Source organism: Eurytemora carolleeae, unplaced genomic scaffold (assembly GCF_000591075.1).
Source record: "Eurytemora carolleeae unplaced genomic scaffold, Eaff_2.0 scaffold220, whole genome shotgun sequence".
NCBI classification, from domain to species: domain Eukaryota; kingdom Metazoa; phylum Arthropoda; class Copepoda; order Calanoida; family Temoridae; genus Eurytemora; species Eurytemora carolleeae.
Window position 1 is genome coordinate 331,388 of NW_019396829.1, and position 22,502 is coordinate 353,889.

Consider the following 22,502-nt stretch of genomic DNA (forward strand, 5'->3'; position numbering starts at 1 on the left):
AAACAATGTATTTTTAAAACATATTTCTCCTACTCCTAATGTACGGGCATATCCCCCGATCCGTACCACATAATCTTCAAAACTATCCTGTCCATCAAAACTCCATTTAGTTTTGCTGAACAGGATTTTGTTTTGGTTGGGTACATAATGATCTTCTTCCTCTATTCCTAGAGGTTCCAGTCTGTCCAGCACGGAGAACTTCCCTTCCTTCGACGCTAGATTGATGACAGGAAGGTCATCCTGTGCTGGATTAGGAGGGGGAGCAGGTAAATCTTGGGGGTTCTGGCCGGAGGCATGTCTGCTGCCTCCATTTTGAACCCTCCATTCCTGTTCTGCTCCACCCCTCCCACTCCCTCTCTCTGCAGGAGGTCCTCCATTAGCGTTATACACCGTCTGGAGGTTACCTATTGCTTGCAGAGTAGGGTCTGGAACCCCTCCTCCTGCCTGCTGTACTCCTGACGCCGATGGGATAACGTCCTGGCTGAGGCTCCAGCAGGTTGGAGGTTGGGATTATTCTCATCTCCAGGCATTGTTAAAGATTGATTAAATCGTCAATCTTTTCACGTTACCTTAAGAACTTTTTAAGAGAATATTTTAGAGGTTTTGAATTTTCTGTTTTTATCCTTAATTCAATTGAACTCGGGACTTTACAGTGTTGAGACTTAATTCCTTGGAACTCGGTCTATTTGTTTATTTCTAATTCTTGTGAACTTGAAATTCCGAATTTATATATAATTGATCACGGGGGTTAAGAAACCCAAATGATCTTTAGTTCTAATTCCGTGGAACTCGAACTATTATTATATAATGATTCACAGGGATTTGGATTAACCCAAGTGAATTTTTAAGTTTTAATTCTAGTGAATTTAAACTGTTTAGTATCAGTCACAGGGATTCAATGAACCCAAGTAACTAGTAGTTTCTGATTCAGTTGAATTTGAAACTACTTAGATGGAACAAATATTTTCACTTTCTTATTCTAGGATGGAGAGGTCTAGAGACTTTTATCTACCCTACAACCTAGGTAACCTAACTATTTTCTACAGATTTAACTAACTGGGGTCCGTCTGTCTAAAATAATTTAAGTCCGGGGGTACCTGCTGTCCTTTTCTTATCCTGGTTAGAATTAGAATGAGCGGTCTTTCCCATTTTCTAAGTGTGTTTGTTTCCACTTTTGGTTGAATATTGTGCTCTAGGTCCAAGCAGTATTGGGTGTAGATCCTGACCCTATTGGTGGATAGGAAATGCGCCTCTGTTGTGGACGGAGCCGGGTGTATTTCGGTACGCTATTGGTTGGTACAGTTTCTACACGCGGCTCTGTATGAGTATTCCAGAGGGTGGAGTAGGGGGTGTTAACCCTCCTAACCTTGGATTCTACGCCAAGCCTGGTCTGGCCCCATTATTTATGGCTATGGGGTAGTTTGGCTTTTGTTTTACAATTTAGCATGTTTTTCAACAGTCATCCAGCCGAATTTTCAAATATTGAGGCCAATTAGTTTAGGGTTCAATATTCAGTATCTCTAGCTTATGACCTTGCTCTTTCCCCTAAGAGAGAGAGGGGGGGGCATCTCCCTTTGCCAAGATACATTTGTACAACTGAGTTATACTATATATTATGTACTATGCACTATGTACTATGTACTATGCACCATATACGTTTTTACATATGTATTCAGTAATGTAGAATTAACAATATGTAATTAATTCCAGCTTGAACGCATTCTATTAGTTTTTTTAAAACACGTTTCTAGGGGATTAATTATTAACGTAGGCAATATAATGAGTGTAGATAAGATTTACTTAAAATTTAGATTTGAACTCATCAACAATTTCATTATAACTGTTGTATATAGTTCCCAATCTCTCTACGTTTCATCTAATTACTCTAATATTTCTACTAAAGTTTAGATATTTATCCCCCTAGACTTTTCATTGTTCAAACACTATTTTGATATTTTTAAAACAATGTTTAACAATTCTAGTACTGGGCATGAGTAGATATTTCATCATTTAACACATTTAGTTTAATTTTAAAATATATTTAATGGATCTATCTTTACTCATGCTTAATCTCATAAACGTAGATATCAACAAATTTTCCTATTTTAATTTGACTTGCACATTCTAAATATCATTTATAACGTTTCATCTATAGAGAAGGAAGGGGGGGGGGGCTCGTTTGAAGGGATCAGCTATCCAATTTGTAAGTTTAGAATATTTTCCAACTGTTACAAAATGAATTTATAGCTGACTCATATTTAAACAAGTTTTATATTTGAAAGTTTTATTACTTATTTCGTTCTCTGTCTAATTGCCTTTCTATCCCCCAAACTTACAAAAATATAAAGATTGAGGGGGTGCAAAAAGTCAAGAGGGGTGCAGGTTCGATTTTAAGTTCTTTATTAATAAAATTCGGATTTTGGCATTTGAAAACCCAAACTTGTTCATAAAGAAGCACCTTTCACTATCCTCGAACTACAAAACATGCAATAAATTGGTATACTTAATTAGCAACTTCGATGAGATTTATTACAAGTAAAGTTACTTGTCTTATCTATCATCTGTGCAACCTGTGGACATTGCAGGTCGGGTTATTCCAGTCACTCAGGCCTAACCCATATGCGCTGTCCATATCTTTGCAACCTGGCATTATTACACTTCGGCTATCTCAGTATACAGAGAAAGCTTTATATAATTGTATGCACGTGCAATTATTAACACCCAAAGTAATAAAGTCATTCTTACAACATAAGTACATTTATTAACGTATATATAAATGCATAGATATATAAATCATTGTACATTACAGCATTACATTACTATATTATGTACTATGACATATTATTACGTACAGATAGGATCATTATGTTGATCAATCCTTCAACTATTTCTTGATCCTCTGTTTTGCCGGGCAACGCGCTCCTTCATCTTCTGGAGCAGGTCCCAGACCTGGTTGTGCAAGCAAGATATGATAACATCTCTACTTGTACTGGGTAGAGAGTAAACTCTCTTTCCCAAGCTAACCCTGTGTCCCACAGTTTATCATCGGGGACCACTGGTGGTTGACTATAGCTCGCACCTCTCTGCATGGTGGCATTGAATGCTCGGATCTGCTCCGATATCCCACCAAGGAAGTTGTACATGTCCATCACCGTCTCCTCCTGTCCTCTTGCATTCAAGCCCTCATCATCCTCTGATGCATCCTCGGCTATGTTCTGGTCCTCTGAGGCAGGGACAGTGATAATGGGAGTGTCTCCACTAATGAGAGGAGCAACGTCAACAGGATCAACTACTCCATCATGTTCTGCATGGTTGTGGTTCCGTGCAATCTCTTGAACCTGGTTCATCTTCTTCTAAGTAGATCTCGTCCAGGAAGGTTCCCTCTGTATGCTGTCTGTGCGCTGTATATAGCACACGACCCAGAGCTGTAGTTATGCAGGAGACTTGTGTCTACTGCTACGGCTCGGGTGGTACTGATCCCTGAGATTCCGTTGTATTCAGGAGACGGTTCGCTCTTTCCAAGAACAATCCGAGATACAACACAAATAGGACGCTGCAGTTTTATAGGAGTTGCCTTAATTTTTGCATGTATAAAATTTAAAACATATATTGCGGGGGAAATTTAAGGATAGACATACTTAAGTATATTAAAAATAGATGTAGCTCTAATAATAAGAAGGTTTTGGGCAATTTTGGATTGTAAATTTCTTTGGAAGATAAATATAAAGAAACATTATGTCAAACAGAAATCAGAAAAAATGAAAATACCAAGGTGTTCATCTTTAATGGTGTGGATTCATTTGAATGTACAGCTGATAAACTTACAGATTTTGGTAACTAAATATTTGGTTCAACCTTGCTATTTGGTAACTATTATTTTAGTAACTATATAACATAACAATTTGGTAACTAATATAGAATAACTTGAATTGGGGAAACAAACACTTTGGTAGTTTAACAATTTGATAACTATAATGACTTAGTAAATACAAATTTTGTAATTAATAATTTGGTAACTCATATTTTGATAACTAACAATTTGATAACTTGACAAATCTTAAATGAACCGAGTTTTTGACACAAACTCAAATTTTCGTATCCCTACATTTGTTTAACCTGATCGTACATACCAAACGAAAATGTTTAAAAAAAACATCTAAGTTTGTGACAAAAACTCAACTTAAGAACTGTCAAAACATTTAATGATGTTTAAAACTTAAAACTTGATTATAGAGAAAATATTTTCAAAGGTTAAAACTTATTTTTCTCTTATAAAAAAACCTGGCGAGCGTGACAGTTGACATATTAATGTTAAAGAGAAATAGCCTTTTAAAGATTTTATGCTGATATCTTGTGCAATTATTTAAAAAAGGTGTCATTTCTTCACAATTTTTTCTTTCGTATATTCTCACGTCTTTTATATGTTCAGCAAAGGTGTAAACAGGATCTGTAAACCATATTTTCAAGATTAAATACATAAAAAAATTGCACAATAAAGACCTCTAGTGGACTGGTGTGGAACTATGTCAGCATATTGTCCTTGAAGTAGATGTAGACCTGTGCTGTATAGTAAGAAGTGAATACAGACTAGAAGTTCCTCCCATGAAAATATATTTACGCAAGGTTCAAGGTTACATACATACCAGTGCACAGCATACTATACGGACCTCAAACACTATCTTCACATTTTCTCATTTAATAGTGATAGAGTGGCTTGAAAACCACTCTATTTTTCATAATTATTTGAGAGTTCGCTTATAATTGCTAACGCTGCTAGTTCTAAATTGTTAAATTTATAAATTTGTTCTCGTGAAATGTCTAACTGTAAAATGTATGAACGCATCTAGAAATGCTGAGGTGTGCTATTCGATTCAAAGTGTATAACCATGCATGTTCTATACTTAATCTCTCCTTCAAACAAAACTAGCAGAAAAAAATATTGTTTTTAAAAAATCTACATTTTATTATAGTGTTATGTTAGGAATAACTAGTATTTAAACTTGAGATAGTAAAAGACATTTTTAAAAATGCAAAACTCAACTTAAGCTTAAATTCTATGAGATGAAAAAAAGGACAAAGGTCCAGAAAAATGATCATGACTGTAAAAGTTTCTGTTTGAAAAAAAAGTAAGAGTACAATTGTAAGCTATGCCCCACCCCCCTTTACAGGTCTAGAGGGGGCAATTCCCCCCTTGCTCCTCTGTACACGCCCCCTCCTCTTGATCCCTGCATGTATATCCACCCTCCTCTTGATCTCTGCATGTATATCACCCCTCCTCTTGATCTCTGCATGTATACCTACCCTCCTCTTGATCTCTGCATGTATATCCCCTCCTCAATATCTCTGCATGTATATCCCCATCCTCAATATCTCTGCATGTATATTCCCCTCCTCTTGATCTCTGCATGTATATCCACCCTCCTCTTAATCTCTGCATGTATACCCACCCTCCTCTTGATCTCTGCATGTATATTCCCCTCCTCTTGATCTCTGCATGTATATCCACCCTCCTCTTGATCTCTGCATGTATATCCCCCTCCGCAATATCTCTGCATGTATAACACCCCTCCTCTTGATCTCTGCATGTATATCCACCTTCTCATGATCTCTGCATGTATATTCCCCTCCTCTTGATCTCTGCATGTATATCCCCCTCCTCTTGATCTCTGCATGTATATCCCCCTCCTCTTGATCTCTGCATGTATATCCACCCTCCTCTTGATCTCTGCATGTATATTCCCCTCCTCTTGATCTCTGCATGTATATTCCCTCCTCTTGATCTCTGCATGTATATCCCCCCATCTCTTGATCTCTGCATGTATATCACCCTCATCATTAATATGATGAATAAACTTCAATAGAAATAAATTCAGGATTGTAAGTAAGTATGATTTTGGAATATAAACATAATTTATAAAATACTCCCCTGTATTAAGTTATATGAACTTTCATGTCTGGGTGAAGTAGGATTTCCGTAACATAACCACCGTCGATGCTTGTTGTTTAATCTAGAAAAACCAACATATTTTAAAACCATTATCATTAAAAGATTAATACAAAAGAGGGATCTTGTGACCAACTGAATTATCAAAATTGTATCACAAATAGAACAAACATATAATGATCTTCAATTGAAACAGGAATACAATTTACCTAAACATTTACGTAGCAAACTTTGAAATTAACATTTGAATTTATGAATCTTTTTTTAAAAAAATGTTCACCCTACCAAAATGTTATAATCAAAATTAATATTAAATTATATGATTGTAAAGAATTAAGTTTTTATAATTTTCTAAGTTTCATTTTTCTGGTTCAATTTTGTTTAAGAGTATGGCTTTAATACAATTGTGACTTTTCATATTTAGAGATATCATTGTAACTTGAGTCACAAACATATCTCAGTTTTTCTTTTAAGCTTGATAATGTTCATGACAGATTCTAAGTCACAACTCTAAGTCGTTATTTTTAGTCACACTGTTTGCTGCTTTGTCATAAAGAATGTCAAAGCATTCCATATCAATGTTTTTGTTGTTCATATTAAGATTTAAATTTCCCACACAAATAAATATGTTTTTTTTTAAAGTTTAGTACAGCCTTAGAAAAGTGACTTAGAGTCCATTAACTTCTAATTTAAAACCATTAACTATTTTCCATTTTCAGCAAACTATTTAGAAATTAGGCAATTTGGATATCCTGAGTTGTNTCCTCTTTTGTCAAAACTTGCTTTTTCTATGGTTTTTCTAAAAAGCATCAAACATGATTTTTGACCATTAAAATTAAGGTTTTTTATCTTGTTTTACAAACGATGAGGAAATATTTATGGTGTTAAATCCATCTGGATAGGGAAAATCAATGCAACCTAATTCTTAGCTCATTCAGTCATAATTAATATTTTCTCAAAAAGAGTGAGTAAGACATCAACTTGATTTTCTTTTTTCTTTTTATGCTTTCAAATGCTGGGTTGATGCTTCCAAATTACACATTTGATGCTTTACTACACAGTCAAAGCATCCAAAGTGTTGAAATTGAAGACAGATATACATTCTTCAAATTTATGTTTTTTTCTTCATTCAAATTCATTTGGTAATCTAATGTTGCATTTTTGATGGAGATTATGAAACATTTGTAGAAATGTTTTCATACTGTCTAGCTGATAGTGATAGTTAATTTGTTAGAAAACAAGTAATATAATATAATACTAATAATACTGATAATAACAATTTTAATAATATTGAAAACAAAAAATAAATATGCTAATCAAAATCCCCCCTGCACTGTCCACTGTAGTTTTTTCTGTAAAGAATGTTTAACATTATATTTAAGGCAAAAGGCTAAATTTAACCTTTAATCGTTGTATTATCAGTCTTATTCGCTGTAGGTAACCCTATAGTAGTATTCTATTCAGTATTTCTTACTTACACAGTTCACACTAATAACCCTATTCCGGCCAAGGTTATAATGCAAGGAAAGTTAATTGCAGTTGCGTATACTCTGCGTACATATTGAAACCAGTTCTCTCTGAGCTGAATTTGTAAACAAGAATAGATGCATCAGTGTTCGTCTAGTATCCAAGGATGATAAAAGCATTACATTTTGATAATTTTGATAATTCACACAACAGTTTTCTATGACAAGAATATTTCATTTATTTTTGGTGTTAAAGATAGATCCCATGTCAGCCTGTGACATCCGTCCTGTGTTTACATTACCGACCAGAGACAGTACACTGCAGTACAAAAGATAAATACACCTCTGAAATAACTTTCCTTGCATTATAACCTTGATTCCGGCTGGGGGGGGGGGTTCACTGGGCCCCCTCCCCTTCTTGGCGTTTTTTGGAGATAGTATTGGTCTTAGGCTGTTAACATTTTTTGGACTTTTCCAATAATTGTTTACCTTTAACCAACTAAATCTAAATTTAGACCTACTTCCAATCATTGGATTTTGACTTTTTATAGCTCTTTGGAAAGCCTTTAGAAAAAGAAAGAGATTGCAAAATTTCTGCGAAGAAATGTTGCATAGATTTTGCACTGATGCCTTTAAAGAGAATTTGTATATTATAAGTTTTCCTTGCATACAAATTTAGTTTTTGAATATTTTGAAAATACCTACTTACTTGATATTGCAATGAATATTAAAATATAGCAAATTTGCTAATTGTTTTCTTCAGATTATTAAAGTAGAACCCATGCATAGGCTTTCCTGTGTATCAAATGTTATAGATTTTTATCACAATAAGGAATTAAATAGGGGGGTCCCTGGGACCCCTTCCCCCTTGGTACAATCAGACGTCAGCCTGGATAGGGCTGAATTGTAGACTTTAGTACCATTGAAGAGAGCCAATTAAGACATCCGTCCAATGATTTTCCTATAAAATTTACAAATTCAAGATCAAGTAGTAGACGTCAAACTACTATAATATAAGAATGAGCTAGGTGTGACAATAAATCTTGTTTATCCTCAACAGCTCTCACAACTAAACAATTTGATTTTATCATGAAAGAGGTAGTTATAAGATAACTGAGTGTAAATCAGGTAGTTGTGTGTATACTTCATTTTATAAAAGAATGCATGAATATCCTATTCTTATTTGTATACAATATAAACCTGTAAACAGATATGGTTGCATTTGGGGGTAAACCATGTATAGAAATGAATTATTCTCTGTTCTGTGTTTATACAGGCAGGGATGGTGTGGGGACATTCTTAAAATATGTTTCAAGCTGTAACTCCGTTCTTACGCACAAAGCATTAATTTTTTTTTTTTTTTATCATCTTATTACTTTTGACTTTTTTCTATAATTATGATTTGTATTATCATATCCTCATTGACTTTCATTAAATTGTTAAATCATTCTTATCATTATAATTATAGATGTTGAATAGTTATAATGCCTTGATGGTTAAGGCTATAATGTATAATTGGTTGTGTGGTGTGTGTATCTCTGTGCAGTATAAAGCCATGAATAAAACCGTTCAACTCTGAGCCAGGTTCAATACATGCTACATAGTAGTATTACTGCCTGATTTAAAGGTGTGTACGCTTGGAAACCAACGCACGGGCACTTCTTACTTAATAAACTGCTTATTTTAAAGTTAAAAAAACAACGCTAGAGGGCTGCTATTTAATTCATTTTATTCATTTATATTTCTATTATAACAATTTATTAAGATATGAAGCTTTTTCAGTTTAACTATTAAATAATAGAATAACATAAGTCTACCATTTAATACAAAAACTTAATTTTAACAATTATACAATTTTATTTTTAATTAGATAGATATTTATTTAATAATAACTTTGATACAACAATTAGTTTAATAGCTAGCTTGTCTATCAGAGTTTTTACAGGATTAAATTGATCCTATATTAGAAATCAAACCTAATCAAGATAGTGCATCTCCAATTATGTGTTACTTTAATATTAATGAAATCATTCTTTAGTTTATTTAAATTCAGGTTCAAGGCTTTAAATGTATAAAAGCTTAATTACTCATGCAATACATGAAATACACATATACAGATATTATGATATATATTACTATAAGGTATATAGGATAGGAAGGGAGAGGGGAGTATTCTTAAAATATATGCTATTCTCTAACTACGTTCATATACACGAAAAGTATTAAGTGTATACACTTGCGTTAATATTATTTTGCTCTTCATCTCATTACTTTTGAACATTTTTTCTGTAATTATGGTTTATATTATTATACTTATGCATAAAGCCCGAAATAAAACTGTTAACAGTTTCTATGAAACCAGGTTCAGTTTACTCTGTTTAGTAATGCATGCCTAAATAAAACCACTACACATATAAACAGGTTTGTGTGAGAGATATAAGAATGGTACACCCTGAATAGATTTAAAGATTTAAAGAAACCGCTTTAAGTTCTAATTTTAAAATTATCATTTGAAATTAATTAAAAAATTATTACTGTTGATTATTAAGTAGATTTTACAATTAAGAGAGAAATTAAATTTAATTAAAAGAATAATTAAATTTGAATAAATCCATTAAATCTCAGAAAATAGTATGCTTGAATGTAATGTGACAATATGCATCATATGTTTATGTTAAAATTTTCTCTCTTTCTCTCTTATTTGAATGTTAAAGTCCTACATATTGAAATCTGACATTTTCATCATTTTTCCTTTTATTGAAGAGTTATTGACAAGAACAAAAAGTTTAAGCTTAAAAATAGACTCCCTCAAATTAAAATCTCAAAACCAATTAAAGAATATTTCCGTGGTTCTCCCGAGTTCTCCAATTAAAATGAGGCAAATTGATCAAGGGGTTCATGAATTATGATCATTACATTTAAATGTATAAAACCATGGAACCTCCCCCCCCCCTCCTCCCAGGGAATTTTGGACAGTAGAGACATAAGAACAGGGTTTAAAGTTAAGAGTAATGTGTTTATATGTACATGCATGTGCGGGGTGCCTATAGAGCCGCATGTTAAAGGTAAGTCTAGAGGGGCTAGAAGACAACAGTCAACCAAAGACTTTGCTAATTAAAGATAGCACATCAGAAAATCTTCGCAAATTCGACGCATTTTCTCGGGTAGACAAAGATAGCAACTAATGTCGTCTTCTCCAGAAATCCAATATATATTTACCCTGTTGACGTTTCATGATGTTGTCTTTTGTAATGGATTAAATAGTTATTTAAAAACAAAACAAGGAAACCACTTTAGTTTTTTTATCTTGAAATATTTAATTTTTCCTTAGTCCATAACAGTGATTAGTGGAAAGACAATCAACATAATTTTCAGAATTCATCACTTTTAAAGTTGAAATAACGATGATATCTTCCTCATTGTTACCCAGATAAATGTTTAAATGGTACCGTTGTTTATAAAACCTTTTATGGGTTGGTAACTTGAAATTACATCTATCAGTCATTTCAGTCTCTTAGAACATTTACATTTGGTTTGAAGTATAAAGTGTTCATAAACTTAAATAACCTATAAGATCTTGGTATTTGAAGTTCAACCGCACCATTCAAGTCTTATATCTTTTATGCAAGTAACCTTGTACTTTTTAATAGTAATCAATTATCTCATTTCTTTTTCATTCAAGATTGAATTCTGATTTAAATCAATTATTGAATTAACGTCGAAATATTTATCATACCATAAATTGCCACTTCTGTTTCATTTTTCATGTTTCTTTTACTGTGAGATATTCTAGATCTAAATGAATGGCCTTCTGTCACAATTTTTTTCTTTTGGAATTTGTTGGAAATCAAAAACGTGATCCTTATACTCTTGGATTGTAATGTGTTTAGTTGTAGCCTTTTTAGGAGTGTAAAGTGTAGTATTATTTTTATGAATTGAGCCAAAAGTTCCTGAAACTTTGTTCAGAAAAAAATTATATGTCTGTATTCTCCATAATACACGCCAAACGTTGATTTTTGTAGCATGTCTCTTTTAAACTAGTAAAACAATGTTCAGTAGTGCACTAATTCATTGTGGTTTGGGAGGTTTTAAATTGTTGATATTCTGATTCTAAGGAATACGGGTCATTATTTATGACCTGTTTACTCTCATATCATGGGTAACCAAAGTTTTCATGAGTGTTGATAGATTGATATTTCCCAGAGCCCTAAATTGGATTTTAAAGATGTTAAATGTGCACTTTACATTACCAACCCTGCTAATACAACATCTTGTTTATTAGAGACTAGCTACAAAGGAATTGAGTCTTTGCCACAAACCCAAATTATTTAATCCCTATATCTTGGCAACCTTAGGGTGTAGACTCTTGATATTTTAAACTTAGATTTTTTGATGCAACAGAATTCATAGTTTGAAATATCCAAGGCCTACGACATTGGGTTGCAAAAATATAAGAATTAGAAAATCAGGGTTTGTGGCAAAGACTCAGTTCCTTTAAAACAATAAGCAGGGGAGAGTACTTGAAGGTTTACCCCTTCACACATAAATTGCTCTGTGTGAAAATCTTGAAATCTTTGCGCACACAGCCTGCCTATATAAACTTGCACACATTCTAATTCTTGTCAGTTACTACGTTATGTTATGTCTGTGTCAAGATTTTCACAAATATTCTATCTTTCAAATTCAACCTTTAACATGACGCATCTCTAGTAACAGATTATAAATCCGACCTTTTACGATAGGAAAGTTTTAATTTATTTAAAACTTTACTATAAGAAGTAAGAAAAAATAAAAAATTTTTTTTAAAAAATGAAAATTTCAGTTCCGCTGAAAAGTGCTTACAAATTATTTTATAATAGATAAGAAAGAATATAGAAGTTGTGTGCTATACAGCTATAGAAAAAAAACCTGACTCTAGGTCAGTGGAAATACATCCTGTTTTTTCTATTCACAACTATATAAGGGTAAAACTTTTCCCTTGTCTTCCTCTTCTAATTCTGGAGTCCAGCAGATTTATTATCAAATCTCATCTAAATCAAAGACAATCATTAGAAAAGATTATAAAGAATTTTTTAATAATTTTATTTATTAGTGGTTTATTTTTTTTTGTTTAATTACACAAAGTTTATAATAAAGTATAGGTTATTTTACATGTATTTTAATTTTGTGAATTCAATGAATTTGCAAGGAAAGAAAGAGTAATTTTTTTGGGAATTATTGATATATTTTTATATTTATTATTATTTATTTATTATATTTATGATACTTTTACCTGTATACCAATACTTATCTACAGAAGTTTTCATTAGAATCAGAGAACCCTAGGTTGAAAAAAAGATTCTGGTTTAAAGTTTCTAAAAAGTAAAGGTTAATTTTCTTTGTAAAGAAAATGAGAAAAAAAATAAATCAAATAGAGATATAAACCCATCATACTCAAAAAAGAAAGAGAATAAATGTTTACTACTTTATACAACTTAAGATTAACAAAAAAAATTATTTCATTTATTACCCAGTTTTATAGGTTTTCTTTTTTCCTTATCAAAATTATTATTTTTGTTTGTTTTTTTGTGTTTATAAGTGTAAGCCATTATTGTGATATATATATATATATATATATAAAATTCTTATTATTTACAATAAAGATGTCCCAAAAATATGTTAAAAATATAACTAAATATGACAGATTACATACATTTAAAATTATAGCGATGAAGTTTGCTGTCTAGAAGCACTGTAATATATTCTAGATCTGTTAATTCGTATTGCAGTGTTTTCATTTTGTTTTTTACATTTTTTGACAGCTATGATTGTTGTAAATAAAATAATTAGACTTGCAAGACTAAAAATTGCAATTGGCAATTATATTGTATATGTTTAAAGTCCAAAAATGTTTTTCCATCATCATAAGTTTAGTCAACTTTATTTGTTCTTTTTGATCAAAACCATCAGCATCGTATTCCATGTTGTTAATAAAAAACATTGTATTCAGATTAAAAGATACTATATAATTAGTCAACAAATCAAGCTTTTCAATAAATAAATCATTTTTTATAATTGTAGGATTCTTTGTAAACAGTAAAGTGTGTGTATCGTTAAGGACTAATGGATCATGAAATGTCATTGTGCTTTTGACAATTTCACAATCGCGTTCGTATTCAGCGCAAAACATTTTTTCTTTTTTAAAGTTTTAGTAATATTCATTCTCAACGATATATGTACACCTTCCTGAATCATGTAAAGCACTAATGCTTAAAGAGCTTATATGTTTATCATCCAAGATGGAGGGTAAAAAAATTGATGATTTTGAATTTGAAAGTAAAGTTTTAATATTTCTGCAGTCAAAAATTGCGTTATTTAAAAGATCAAGTAAATCTTGCTCGTAAGATAATGGTATTTTTTGTTCAGAATTTATCTTGGTAATTGAAGATCCTTGATTCATGGTTTCAATTTTTATCTTTAAAGAGTCAATTTCCGATTGTAAATTTCGCAAGGGAGAAACAATTGAAAGTAAATGTGTTTTATCTTCATTTAGTTGTTGAATATTCTTTGAAAGAGAATACTTTATCTCTGCAATGCTATTTTTTAATGTCAACAAATCGGAATTATGTTCATCACTTTTTTGTACATTAGAATTCAAAATATTGAATATACTTTTTTCTAATTCTTCAATTTTTAAATTTACTACGGAGTTATCTGTAGTTTTGTCAGAAAGTTTTAATTCATTTAATTTTAAAGATAGTTCTGATAGTTTTGCATCATAATCAGGTCTAGTGCTTAAAACTGTTTGAAGTTGTGACTCAATTTTATTTGTTAATTCTAACAGACTTGCCTCTACTTGTTGTAATTTCTCTTTCTGATCATTTAAGTTACCTGTATTGGATAGATGTTCTTTTATTACCTGGATATCGTCTTCATTCTCACTGATTTCCGAAAGTAATTTATTTATTTTTAAGGAAATTTCTGATAGTTTTGCATCATAATCGGGTCAAGTGCTTAAAACTGTTTGAAGTTGTGACTCAATTTTATTTGTTAATTCGAACAGACTTGCCTCCCTTGTCTCTGAATTTATCCGAATATAACTTTCAATCAGGCTGGAAAATAAGTCCCTTGGACAGTTCATCCGACTCTGAAGCAAATGATTCACCAATTCGACCAACTGTTTATATCCCGTCGTCAAACGAATATGTGTCAGAAACAGAACTCGAACTTTTTTTAAGTGACACAGAACTCTTTGAAAACGACCAACACCAGATAGTTTCATCAAGTTCGGATTCGGAAGAAATTTTTCTGGGAACAATCAATCCGGTTCAAATTGAAAGTGATAAATCATGTAATTTTGCGGATGTTGAACAAACTTCAAGCGAATGTTCAAAACAAAACTTTGTAACAAAATATTGCATTGATTGTAAACAGGAACTAACAATTTTACCTCTATGCAGAAAGTGTTACCACAAAAAATTTATTAATTTTCCGAAACGAAAACAAAACAGAAAAAATAAGAAAAAAATACCTTTTATAAACCTTAAAATTGCGGATATCTATGAAAACAACGAGTTAAACATGTGCAACATATGTTATACTAGGGAGAATACACATGGTGTCATGCACGGTAATCTAGCGCACCGTGTGGGATGCCACAATTGTGTTAAGAAAATAAAAAAAGGATTCGGTAGATGTCCTATGTGTAGAAGAATTATTGACAAAATTGTAAAAATAATATAGTTTTGTTATATATTGTACATCACTTTATTAATCAACATAGAAAATTTTCACTTATACTTTAATTAAAATATAAAAAAAAAAAATATTCAAATTTTTTATTTTAGTTCTGGATATCAGTGACCCTTTCGTTTTTATCAACATGCCCTATAGAGAAGATATATTACTCCTGGGTTCCTCTCTTTGCAACCAAGTTTCAAGATGTATTCAAGAATCAGGGCTGAATATTGACTCCATTTTATTTAAAGGAAACATTTCGTTAGAAAATATAAAAAACAAATTAATTAAAAATAATAGGTCTTATAAAAAAATCTTTTTCATTTCCGGGAATAATTTGTACCCTTCAAAATTGCATAAAACCCAAAGGGGTTCCCATGTATGCCTAAAACCTTTTGCACTGCAAAAATGCATTAATATTTATCAACGTTTATTAGAAATTCTGGAACCATTTACAGATCATTTGATATTTTTGGAACCCCCCCCTCAAGCCATCAAAAAAATTGAAATCTCCGATAACTGCTTATTTTTCGATGCTGAATGCAAAAATAGATTCCGCACTGTAATAAATAGCCTTTCTAGAAAAATTAATGTAGGAGTTTTAACTTGTTCTACAATTCTTGGTTTTTTAGGAAGGAAAGATTTGGAAAGCCTCTTATCTACTGACAATATTCACTTAAGTACGTTAGCGCTTCAAACTATTGTACAACAGGTGATCAATAACTAATCATAGTCAAATATAACATAATAGAGATGCTTTTAACAATATTTTTCCTTTTAACTTTTAACAGTGCTTTCCAAAGCTTTCCTACCTTCCATCAGGGTGACCCTGTGTCAATTTATAAAACGATTTCAAAATATCAACAATCTTGTTCAGTCGATTTTTTAGACAAAACTGACAACCTGGTTACTTTAAAAAATTCCCTCAAAATGTTAGTTTCACCAGAAAACGATGAAATATATATAAAACCACTTTTTTCTTTACTGAACTGGATAAAGAATTATTTTGTAAAGATAAAAACGTTACAAACAAAACCGGCCTATGTATATGAGAATGAGTCAATTGTACAGATTAAAATTTTTGAAACATTAAAAAATATTATAACAAACTTTTCTGGAATAAGAAGTAAAAGACAAGGTGCAACGAATATTATTATATCAATCGGGAAAGATAATGAGTACATAAAAATGACCGAAGTTCCGGGTTGCTCCCCTGAATTGTAGGAACAAGATTGCTTGTTTGAAAAAATTCTTAAATTTGGTCAAAACTCTAATTTCTAAATATATTGGAACTGATCTCTTAAACCCATTAATTAATATATTAAACAGGCCTATTTCCATTGCAACAACGTCAAATATACAAGAAATCGGACATTTGATTCAGAGTCGGATGAACTGTCCAAGGGACTTATTTTCCAGCCTGATTGAAAGTTATATTTGGATAAATTCAGAGACAAGGGAGCGGTATTAGGATTTGATAAACTTATGTTTAAATAGTATTCCGGATTTATGTGTCTTCGTTTTATTTGCAACTCAATTGACGAATTGTGCAAAAGTCTCTTTAGACGTCTTGGGAATGACCTCAGGTCAATGGGGTTTATTTCCGTAGATAGTGAAGCAAGCAACGGTAAATATTGGGACATGTGAAGATGGTTTATTTTCGTGAATTGTCTCAGAATTGTCCCCCTTGTCGACACATGTGTACGGTCTGTTTGCAAACCAAACAAACATAGAAGTTTGAAGAAATAATCTTTAACCTCATGGAATTTGAATATATTTTGATGAATTAAAGTTCCAAAGGTATCTTGCAAAACTTTGAAAAGATTCGAATCTAGTTCCACTCTAACATTGATGTTTGAATACTGTGAAATCTTAGCATTGGCTCTTTCTATCCTTTCTAATTCTCCAGAAATCGGAACAATTGGCATATTTGCTTTTGTTTGATATAAAGTTTCTCGCAAAGAGGTAAATGATCTTGTACTGCCATAGTATCTCACTTCATTCAATATATAGTCCTTCAAATCCATGACAGCAAGTATATTTTTTTTAAAGATTCTTTTTAAATCATGTGTGTCTGGCAGTATTATCATGTATGGGTTAGAAGGATCATATAGTTCTTCTTCTTTTATATAGTTTGACAAAATGGTCAAAATGAGTGCAGAGATAAAATGTTCAATATTTTTTGTTTAGTTTTACTGATCAAAAATTGTTTTAGGGCGGAGTTTTCCTTCCATTCATACAGAGCACAGAGAAAAGATCCACTAGATTCCATTGCACCGCTGTAAAATATAAACTTATTAAAAAAAATGAAAAAATTTAGATAAAAAATATACTTTTTAAAGAAATACTTTAATAATTTACAATGATTGATATTAATTTATCTATTAATTGATTTATTGGTTATTAGTTCATTGTGTATTGCAGTATGGCAGGTTTACTTAGTGTACAAATCTAGGATTTATTGTAGGACAGGTTTATTAGTAGTGTACAGATATGTTGTTACACAACAGTATTAATTATTTCTAGTTGATATTTATCTTTAAAAACCAGTTTATATGCAGAATAAAAGTTTACTTTTTTGGGATTCCTATAAATATAAGTTTAGTTTAAGTCATCATGTCCGCTAAAGAATTACTTGACAGATATTCTGAGTATTTAAACCAAACCAAATTTGACCCTACAACCGAGTCTTCTACTCTATCAAGTTCTACTACTGAAGCCCATTATTTCATTATATAGTAATCTCGACTTATAAATGAGAAAATATGGTGTGAAACACCCTGTAGGTTATCTAGAGTCCAGATTCAGAATTATTAACCCCCCTCTAGATGTAGTCTCACAGTTACCTACTTTCCGTCAATGTTTGAACAACTTAAAAATTGATCAAAGTGATGTTTTATTAGACAAGAGACCAAGACAGAAGCTAGCAGAAACAGACAGTATGACAGTTATGACTTAACTCAGTTTTTCATTTTATTCAGTGTAACTCTCTTCTTTTCGTTTTATATTCTTCTTATTCATTTATTTTTTTTGTGTTATTCCTGTAAATACCACACAAAAGAAGACAAAAAAGGACGATAAACCAACAGAAACCCATTCCCATCTACCTATTCCTCCTCCTATTTACAGATCAACTGTTTTTGTTTATCCAGAAACAAATCTTCCCACTGGAATAGAAAACTTCAATCATCATTTATAAAAATAAAAATGTTACTACTCTCCTTGTAATACGGAATGAATAATATGAACAGATTTATTTGAATACAATAGTAATTTAATTTTCTTTTTATATGGACATGCCTACAACTATTAACATTTTATAATTACAGAAAAGAGATGTTAAGATGTACTGCACTTCACAATTCAAATCAAGGTAAAAAGTTTTTATCATGTTTTCGAACTACTCGAATTAGTTTTTTGTTATTTTTTTGGTCTCCTTTTAATTTTAAATGTTTTTCTGTCCCCTTTAGAAGATTCCTAACCGTCTTCCATTTCTTATTTAACGTTTTCCACATTTGACGATTGGTATAATTGTTTGCCCTGAAAATGGTTTTCAGTTCTCCAAATGTCGTCGCGTCCTTCCAAAGTTCTTCGCTTAACGGTACAAATTTGCACAGTGTCGGGTTTGTTCTGTTTACGATATAGATATGATTAGATTCATTATCTGGGTATGAGGATTTTGTTAAAATGATATTTAGAAGTGCATTGTTTGGTTTTATAATGGCATCTGCGTTGAAATAGTTTAGTTCTTCAGCCGTCTTTTCAATGTCCGTCTTCATTTGTTTTGTGTCTAGCAAAAACTTTGCTCTTTGAACTACATGGTGTCCGCAACTGTATCCGTTAGTTTGCTGGATACAGTGCGGGATTTCCCCCTTAAACTCTTTTTTGTATAAATTGTACAAGGTACTTCTCACTAATTTCACTATCTTTATATTCTCCTCCAAAAATGTTGAACCAGAATATTTTTCACTTCCAGAGTCATACAAACTTACTTTTCCTTCAATCCTGTCGATCTAAAATGACGTTGGCTCATAAATGGCAAAAAAATCAGTCTTGAAGATGCTGCATTCAGAACTACCTTCTTTATCTTGTCCGTGAATTCTATAAGTTCATTTCGATTACTTTTTGTTTGAAGATTGTAACTAACATTGAAACCCAAACAAACTGGTTCGATATACTTGGTTCTGCCCCCCATCTCTTTTAAGAGGATTTCAACCATAAGGATGGTCAACCATTCACCCTCAGTCAAGCATAAAACATCAGCAACACGAATGATTTCTTGATTTTTAACCAATAGGATCTCATTATTGGGGCTGGTCTTTGCCCTAGTCAAGAGGAAGTCCCCCTTATTCAAGGCGTCTTGCTGTTCTTAGCCTGTGAAATGGCAAAGAACACTATTAGTTCTTGCGAAAATGGCATTTCCGGTTCTTTTATACTGTTCTGTTTACTGTTCAACCTTCAGACAACAACTTGCGAATCTCCTGTCAGAACATGAAATAATATATTACTATATATTGTGTATAAGTGATTTTGTTTTAATATTACATTTTATAATTTACAAATTTTATATTGAAATAATATTGTTTATTATGTTTAAAAAGAAACTTAAAAAATTTAATCTTCAAAAAGGGACACACCCCCATACTTAGTTAGCAGGTTTGCAAAACTTTCACTTTTTAGTATAACCTTGAATGTCTCAGTACAAAGAGTGAGTTAAAAATTATATTATTACGTATACTTATTGCCAACAAATACCGAAACATAACATCTCAAAAAAAAGGGGGTGGGGGTCTGGTTTAATATTATTATGTAATTTATAGATTTATTAAATTCAAAACTCTATAATACTTTACACATTTATATATTAATTGTCGCCAATATATCTTACTATAAAATTTTGATATATTTTTAGATCTTAATTATTCATCACTCATATTGCTATAACCATAAATCTTTTTATTATATTTTTGTTACTTAGTTTCATAAGTATTATTTTGATATTTGTCAAAAGGTATTAATATTTTTATGTTACTTTTTTTATAATTTTAACATATGAATAATTTATATTTGTTGAGTTATATATTAATATTAATTGTAAGTATAGTAAAGATTTAAATACTTTAAAACTTTTCTATCGTAAAAGGTGGGATTTGAAATCTGTTTAAATCCTTTTTCCTAGTACTTTTGCTTTAATCAAAAATGTGGGGTTTAAACATTTTAAATTAAATATAAGCCTTTCCCTTATACTATTTTTTTTAACTTTGCTGCAAAGGTTACTTTTGGGTTGGCTGTGTTGGTCCTTTAAAAATATGCATTTGTTTAAAAAGGTAATTAAACAATATAAGCTAAAACCCAATTTGTTAGAAATAAAACTAAAAGTATGTTTGTTATTTTAATATAAATTAATTATTTAGGAGTTTTAATCATCTGATTGAGCATCATCAAACTTGAGAAAGATCAGGAAATTAGGAAAGGACGAATCAAGCTGAATAAGAGGAGAGATCTTGTCTGTTCTTAAACAAGAATTTGGAACTTGCCAGCTAAATTGAATTGAGCATCATCAAACTTGAGAAAGATCAGGAAATCAGGAAAGGACGAATCAAGCTGAATAAGAGGAGAGATCTTGTCTGTTCTTAAACAAGAATTTGGAACTTGCCAGCTATACCAGATCTGAAAACCAAGGCTACTCATTTGATGCATCAAAAATACTCTAAAATGTTGGAAAGGAGAATGTGAGAACCAGATGACTATGTTTAGATGACTACGCGTAGATGATATTGGTCAGTTAATTTTTTTTTTATTTTTAAAGTTATTCAAATTTTAATTGAAAAATAATATTTAAGGTAGAACAAGCGAGAGTTAAGACTTCCCAACATGCCGAATGATTCATGGAAAGGGAGGGAAATTGAATTGGAGAAAGTCGATGTGTTGCAGCAGAATCAGGAGTTAGATGACAACTTGGCTTTTATAGACAGGAGAGGGGAAAAACAACAGATAAAGGGAGAGAAGTTAAATATCAAATCGAACCGATTTAGGTTCGTCAATCTCGATAATATCGTCATCTAATAAATAATTATTAAAAATTTCTTCTTTTTCCCTTAATATTATCTTGGAAGTTGATCTAGTTTGTATTTTTTTTGTGTTTTCTTCATTTCTCTTATAATTAAAAAGCATGATAATGTTGTCTGCAGTTAAGATATTTAATTTTTCTAATATAATATTTGGTATTTCTGATGGTTGTTCATTTTTAAATAATTCTATCTTTTTAATATCATTGTTTGATCTCACGGTATGTGAACCATCAATTAAATTTTCTAATACAGAATAGAACTCTTTAACATATAGTACTTTAAATGGTAGGAATTCAAAACTTTCTCTTAATTTTCTGAAAGTACCAATTACTTCGCTAAATTTTTTTATAACACAGAAATCTCCTTTGTTTAGTTCAGTGTCTTTTTTATGAATATTTTTTCTTAATTGCCTCTTTTCCAGATTTTTCATTCGGCGTTCAGAAAACTCATTTTCAATTTTATCAATGATATCATGATATTTGTCTCTTTCTTCCCAAAATTTTGGAGGGATTATATTTTTAAAAAGTTGTTCTTGTTCTGGTCTCAAAAAATCATGTCTCAAAAATTTTATTCCATAATGAAGTTGGGTGGGTGTTAATTTTTCATTATAAAATCTTCTATTATTAATTATAAAAGTAGTAATCGGAATTAAGTCCTCCCATTTTTCCCTATCATGTAATGTAAGTGTTTTAAGACCCTTTTGTATAATCTGGTTATAAATTTTGATAATCGATCGTGCTCTGGATCTATATGGACTTGAAACTGGTTGGATAATAGAATGTGTATTTAAAAATTTCATAAATTCAGATGATTGAAAGCCACTGTAATTATCACATAACAAGTATTTTATCACACCATTTGTTGAAAGATAATTACGAATACAATTGACTATACTATTACTTTTTTTATCTTTTAGTACATATGTACTTATAAATCTACTATAAAGGTCCACAAAAACTAATAAGAATGCATTTTTTCCTGGTAGGCCTTCTATAAAGTCCATAAAGACCATTAGATTTGATTTTTTTACTGGAAATATTCCATGTTTTTGTTTATCCATTTGAGATTTTATTAAGACACATGCAAGGCATGATTTCGATGTTTTTTTCTGCAATCCCTTTAAGAAGTTTTGGTTGTTCAATAAAATATAAATTTTTGCAGGCTGAAACTAAAGCATTTATTCCTTGATGCAATCCAAGTAAATTTTCACGTAAAACAGCAAAAATGTATAAACTAGGCGGCAAAACACATTTGTCATCTATAAACATGAGACCATTCAATTCTACAGCTTTTGAGGGAAGGGCG

The 22,502-nt window shown here is 31.3% G+C and overlaps 1 long non-coding RNA gene across 1 annotated transcript; it reads left to right on the forward strand.

The window, feature by feature from the left end:
* The first annotated feature begins 17,954 nt into the window (after positions 1-17,954).
* LOC111709156 (uncharacterized) lies at positions 17,955-21,217 on the forward strand. Its single transcript, XR_002766795.1, has 3 exons — positions 17,955-18,499; positions 20,541-20,906; positions 20,970-21,217. It is a non-coding gene; the product is annotated as an uncharacterized LOC111709156 (long non-coding RNA).
* The last annotated feature ends 1,285 nt before the right edge of the window (positions 21,218-22,502 follow it).